The sequence below is a fragment of the Salvelinus alpinus genome, chromosome 10 (assembly GCF_045679555.1).
Source record: "Salvelinus alpinus chromosome 10, SLU_Salpinus.1, whole genome shotgun sequence".
In the NCBI taxonomy this organism is placed as follows: Eukaryota; Metazoa; Chordata; class Actinopteri; order Salmoniformes; family Salmonidae; genus Salvelinus; species Salvelinus alpinus.
Window position 1 is genome coordinate 70,726,043 of NC_092095.1, and position 6,240 is coordinate 70,732,282.

At 42.8% G+C, this 6,240-nt stretch overlaps 1 long non-coding RNA gene across 1 annotated transcript; it reads left to right on the forward strand.

Annotated features, from left to right (window-relative positions):
* Positions 1 to 590: 590 nt before the first annotated feature.
* Positions 591 to 2,287, forward strand: LOC139532792 (uncharacterized). Its single transcript, XR_011666649.1, has 2 exons — positions 591 to 1,045; positions 1,451 to 2,287. It is a non-coding gene; the product is annotated as an uncharacterized lncRNA (long non-coding RNA).
* The last annotated feature ends 3,953 nt before the right edge of the window (positions 2,288 to 6,240 follow it).

Consider the following 6,240-nt stretch of genomic DNA (forward strand, 5'->3'; position numbering starts at 1 on the left):
TCTCACCTCTTCATTCAGTGCCGTGTGTACCTCATTAAGTTCTCTCACCTCTTCATTCAGTACCGTGTGTACCTCTTTAAGTTCTATCACCTCTTCATTCAGTGCCGTGTGTACTTCTTTAAGTTCCCTCACCTCTTCATTCAGTGTCGTGTGTACCTCTTTAAGTTCCCTCATCTCTTCATTCAGTACCGTGTGTACCTCTAAGTTCTCTCACCTCTTCATTCAGTACCGTGTGTACCTCTTTAACCCTTTCATGCGTGAGTTCCAAATATCTCTAACGGTCGCCCCAGCGTGAGTTTTTTTATGCACGTGATATTAGAAAGTTCTCTCCATTCCAGAATGTGTTTGTTATGTAACAGTACATTTCATCCGCGCTGCCCTCAAACAAAAGCACGCAGCCTGTTTTTATTTGTCAATTTTAAATTATTTTCGAACAAGTTTTTTATTTTCTAATAACAGTTTGAAATTAGGTGTGTTCCGCCTCATTCATTCACATAAAAGTAGTCATTTTTACTTTTGCGGACCAATTCATTTTTTGGACATTTCTGACCCGGACAAAATTCCCCAAACACTTCTCAATTGTTTGTGCAGGACATTTACTCATCTGCCGTCCTGCATACACGTGTTCATATTATTCCACCTGTCGCCTGCATCGAAATCAACGTTGTTTTCGTTACCAATAATACCTTTGGAAATGTGTGCGTTTCTATCAAAGTGCCTTATTACGTTATAATAGTTTCTGCATGTCGTGTTATGTCGTTTCTACTGTAGCATCATGTTTTTGTGTATATTCCTTATAACCGCGGACACGCGATGTAACGTTACTCATTTCATAACATTTATGGTGTTATACTCAATGCTTAGGTAGCTAGCTACATTCTCCTATTAGCTCTGGAAAACAATGCTAATTGCGTCAGGGAAGTATTAGCATGTGTTGTATTTTGAAGCTACCCTGGCCTTATGACTCCCAAGTGGCACAGCGTCTCAGTGCTAGAGGCGTCACTCCAGACACCCATCTTCAAATCAAGACTGCGTTTCTATCAAAGTAAGTGCCTAATTACGTTATTGTGTCGTGTTATACCGTTTCTACTATAGCTCACTGTGTGAATGGAGCATAATATATTTGTATATATTCCTTATAACCGCGGACACGCGAGGTAACGTTACTCATGTTACTCACCTTTTATGGTGTTATATTCAATCGTGCTTATGTAGCTAGTTACATTATTCTATTAGTTCTGTAAAACAATGCTAAATGCGTCAGAAGTATTGGCATGTTGTATTTTGACGCTACCCTGGAAAAATTGAAAAATATCTTATACCACTTGGTTGTTTTCTGAGTGCATTCCACAAAGCTGTTTATCATCCACTGCCCCCATTTTGAGGTAATAGTCAAGCACGCAGTCTGGTTTCATGTTTCTCTGTCTGGTTTGTTTCTCTCTCCCGTCAGGTGGTCCACCTTCCCTGTGGCCGACATGGTTGCTGTATGGACAGTGGAGAGGACATGGACGTCTCGTTTGTCATGCCACTTTACTGCCAGCTGTTAACATTTCTTATTTTGTATAACGGGTCATTTAGGATGGTAGTAGCGTTGATGAAATGCAGTCATAGCAGCAGAACTAGAAAGCAGTCTTTACTGTCACCAGGAATGTATACATTTCACTAATTGTGGTTGTCCCCCACTCCTGGCTCTCTCTTATCCTGTAGCTCCAAGGCATAGCGATTGGTCTCTACTATGTCTCCCACCAGCTCCTCTGTCAGAAACAACTTGAAGCACTCTGCCTCAGTTGGAAATGGCAAGGGGCGTTGCACTCCAGACTGGGACTCATCAAAGCAAACACCAGGGCCAGGAGGGGTGAAACAGCAGGGCCAGGAGGGGTGAAATGACTGGTGGCCTTCCAGCTACCACAGAACTCCTGTACTTCATCCACTGTTGGTATGCCTCCATCACCACCAGCATCTTCAAAGGGAACTGGGACTTTGTCAGTGGACAAGGGAAATTCAGATTCAGGGTTCTCAATGGCTACAAGGTTGGGGGGCAGCTCCTCACTGTCACTGTCAGAATCTGATTCCTGACTTTCATACTCAGACTCATTGTCAGAATTTTAAAAAATCTCCAGAATTTTCACATTTGTTTGTTGTCTCCTTTTGAAAGACATTGCTAATGCTTCAGCTCATCTCACTAGCTACATACATAAACAACAACACTGAATGGTTTAGAGTGAGAGGGTACGTGGTTGACTGCCGGCACGCGCCACTTGTATCAATAAATCACTATCAGAAAATGTTTTGTGGCAATTATTTGTGTATTTACGGTTTTATTCACATGTTTTCAAATCTAGGTGACATCATGCATTCCGATTCTTGCACAGATTGTAATGGGCACATATTATGTGTGTAAAATACTTTTTTGAAGGTTGTACTGATTATGATGAGCTAAGCTAATTCCAGCTGTGTAGTCATGTTTGTTGACATTCAATGCATTCTGGGTTCACGTAATCGTCTGTTTGACTAAAGATGTTATAACAAAATGAGGTGAGTAAGAGTTCACTCGTTTTTTGAGAACTTCCGGAAATGAATGGTGGGATGTAGACGACACACCCCTTCAACATGCATACTATAAACAGACCAAACTCATCTCGTCTTCTCTTATTATCTTCGGTTTCTGTGAGGAAAAAAATTCATGGCTGCGCGCTGAAACTAATCGTCGGATTACTTTCGATTTCTAAAAAGTGCTTTACCTAATTATTTCGATCAATGGTGTGCTCACCCGTGATGTGATTAATTATACATAGTAATTGCTATTAGCTAATTCATATTGTAGTTTATGTCAGCCGAGAGTTAGAAAATATGACTGCTTGTGTTGGGTCAATCTTTCCTCAGCGCTAGGACAAATGTAGCCTACATTTTTCCGGTTAGGATGATTGTGTTATGCTATATATTCTTCTGTGAATATCTGAACATTGAATCCAAAAATAAACTGCTCACATTCTGGACATAACTTTGTAAGGACTGTGTTTGTGTAAATAGTTTCTGAAAAAAGTGTGGCCAGCTCAAACGCTGATTGTTGCGTCATTCGAAACTGGCCGTTCTAAACGAGCGTTCTAAATGAGTGTTCTAATCACACGGGTGTGATCGTACGCTTCAGGGACCACTGTAGAACGATCACACCCGTGTGATGGTACGTGTGAAAGGGTTAAGTTCCCTCACCTCTTCATTCAGTGCCGTGTGTACCTCTTTAAGTTCCCTCACCTCTTTATTCAGTGCCGTGTGTACCTCTTTAAGTTCCCTCACCTCTTCATTCAGTACCGTGTGTACCTCTAAGTTCTCTCACCTCTTCATTCAGTACCGTATGTACCTCTTCAAGTTCTCTCACCTCTTCATTCAGTACCGTATGTACCTCTTCAAGTTCTCTCACCTCTTCATTCAGTACCGTGTGTACCTCTTTAAGTTCCCTCACCTCTTCATTCAGTACCGTGTGTACCTCTTTAAGTTCCCTCACCTCTTCATTCAGTGCCGTGTGTACCTCTTTAAGTTCTCTCACCTCTTCATTCAGTACCGTGTGCACCTCTTTAAGTTCTCTCACCTCTTCATTCAGTGCCGTGTGTACCTCTTTAAGTTCTCTCACCTCTTCATTCAGTACCGTGTGTACCTCTAAGTTCTCTCACCTCTTCATTCAGTGTCGTGTGTACCTCTTTAAGTTCTCTCACCTCTTCATTCAGTACCGTGTGTACCTCTAAGTTCTCTCACCTCTTCATTCAGTGTCGTGTGTACCTCTTTAAGTTCTCTCACCTCTTCATTCAGTACCGTATGTACCTCTTTAAGTTCTCTCACCTCTTCATTCAGTGCCGTGTGTACCTCTTTAAGTTCTATCACCTCTTCATTCAGTGCCGTGTGTACCTCATTAAGTTCTCTCACCTCTTCATTCAGTACCGTGTGTACCTCTTTAAGTTCTCTCACCTCTTCATTCAGTACCGTGTGTACCTCTAAGTTCCCTCACCTCTTCATTCAGTACCGTGTGTACCTCTTTAAGTTCTCTCACCTCTTCATTCAGTGCCGTGTGTACCTCTTTAAGTTCTCTCACCTCTTCATTCAGTACCGTGTGCACCTCTTTAAGTTCTCTCACCTCTTCATTCAGTGCCGTGTGTACCTCTTTAAGTTCTCTCACCTCTTCATTCAGTGCCGTGTGTACCTCTAAGTTCTCTCACCTCTTCATTCAGTACCTTGTGTACCTCATTAAGTTCTCTCACCTCTTCATTCAGTACCGTGTGTACCTCTTTAAGTTCTATCACCTCTTTATTCAGTGCCGTGTGTACCTCTTTAAGTTCCCTCACCTCTTCATTCAGTGTCGTGTGTACCTCTTTAAGTTCCCTCACCTCTTCATTCAGTACCGTGTGTACCTCTTTAAGTTCCCTCACCTCTTCATTCAGTGCCGTGTGTACCTCTTTAAGTTCCCTCACCTCTTCATTCAGTACCGTGTGTACCTCTTTAAGTTCCCTCACCTCTTCATTCAGTGCCGTGTGTACCTCTTTAAGTTCCCTCACCTCTTCATTCAGTGCCGTGTGTACCTCTTTAAGTTCCCTCACCTCTTTATTCAGTGCCGTGTGTACCTCTTTAAGTTCTATCACCTCTTCATTCAGTACCGTGTGTACCTCATTAAGTTCTCTCACCTCTTCATTCAGTACCGTGTGTACCTCTTTAAGTTCTATCACCTCTTTATTCAGTGCCGTGTGTACCTCTTTAACTTCCCTCACCTCTTCATTCAGTGCCGTGTGTACTTCTTTAAGTTCCCTCACCTCTTCATTCAGTGTCGTGTGTACCTCTAAGTTCCCTCACCTCTTCATTCAGTACCGTGTGTACCTCTAAGTTCTCTCACCTCTTCATTCAGTACCGTATGTACCTCTTCAAATTCTCTCACCTCTTCATTCAGTACCGTATGTACCTCTTCAAGTTCTCTCACCTCTTCATTCAGTGCCGTGTGTACCTCTTTAAGTTCCCTCACCTCTTTATTCAGTGCCGTGTGTACCTCTAAGTTCCCTCACCTCTTCATTCAGTACCGTGTGTACCTCTAAGTTCTCTCACCTCTTCATTCAGTACTGTATGTACCTCTTCAAGTTCTCTCACCTCTTCATTCAGTACCGTATGTACCTCTTCAAGTTCTCTCACCTCTTCATTCAGTACCGTGTGTACCTCTTTAAGTTCCCTCACCTCTTCATTCAGTACCGTGTGTACCTCTTTAAGTTCCCTCACCTCTTCATTCAGTGCCATGTGTACCTCTTTAAGTTCTCTCACCTCTTCATTCAGTGCCGTGTGTACCTCTTTAAGTTCTCTCACCTCTTCATTCAGTACCGTGTGCACCTCTTTAAGTTCTCTCACCTCTTCATTCAGTGCCGTGTGTACCTCTTTAAGTTCTCTCACCTCTTCATTCAGTGCCGTGTGTACCTCTAAGTTCTCTCACCTCTTCATTCAGTACCTTGTGTACCTCATTAAGTTCTCTCACCTCTTCATTCAGTACCGTGTGTACCTCTTTAAGTTCTCTCACCTCTTTATTCAGTGCCGTGTGTACCTCTTTAAGTTCCCTCACCTCTTCATTCAGTGTCGTGTGTACCTCTTTAAGTTCCCTCACCTCTTCATTCAGTACCGTGTGTACCTCTAAGTTCTCTCACCTCTTCATTCAGTACCGTATGTACCTCTTCAAGTTCTCTCACCTCTTCATTCAGTACCGTATGTACCTCTTCAAGTTCTCTCACCACTTCATTCAGTACCGTGTGTACCTCTAAGTTCCCTCACCTCTTCATTCATTACCGTGTGTACCTCTTTAAGTTCCCTCACCTCTTCATTCAGTGCCGTGTGTACCTCTTTAAGTTCTCTCACCTCTTCATTCAGTGCCGTGTGTACCTCTTTAAGTTCTCTCACCTCTTCATTCAGTACCGTGTGCACCTCATTAAGTTCTCTCACCTCTTCATTCAGTGCCGTGTGTACCTCTTTAAGTTCCCTCACCTCTTCATTCAGTACCGTGTGTACCTCTAAGTTCTCTCACCTCTTCATTCAGTACCGTGTGCACCTCATTAAGTTCTCTCACCTCTTCATTCAGTGCCGTGTGTACCTCTTTAAGTTCTATCACCTCTTCATTCAGTACCGTGTGTACCTCTTTAAGTTCCCTCACCTCTTCATTCAGTGCCGTGTGTACTTCTTTAAGTTCCCTCACCTCTTCATTCAGTGTCGTGTGTACCTCTTTAA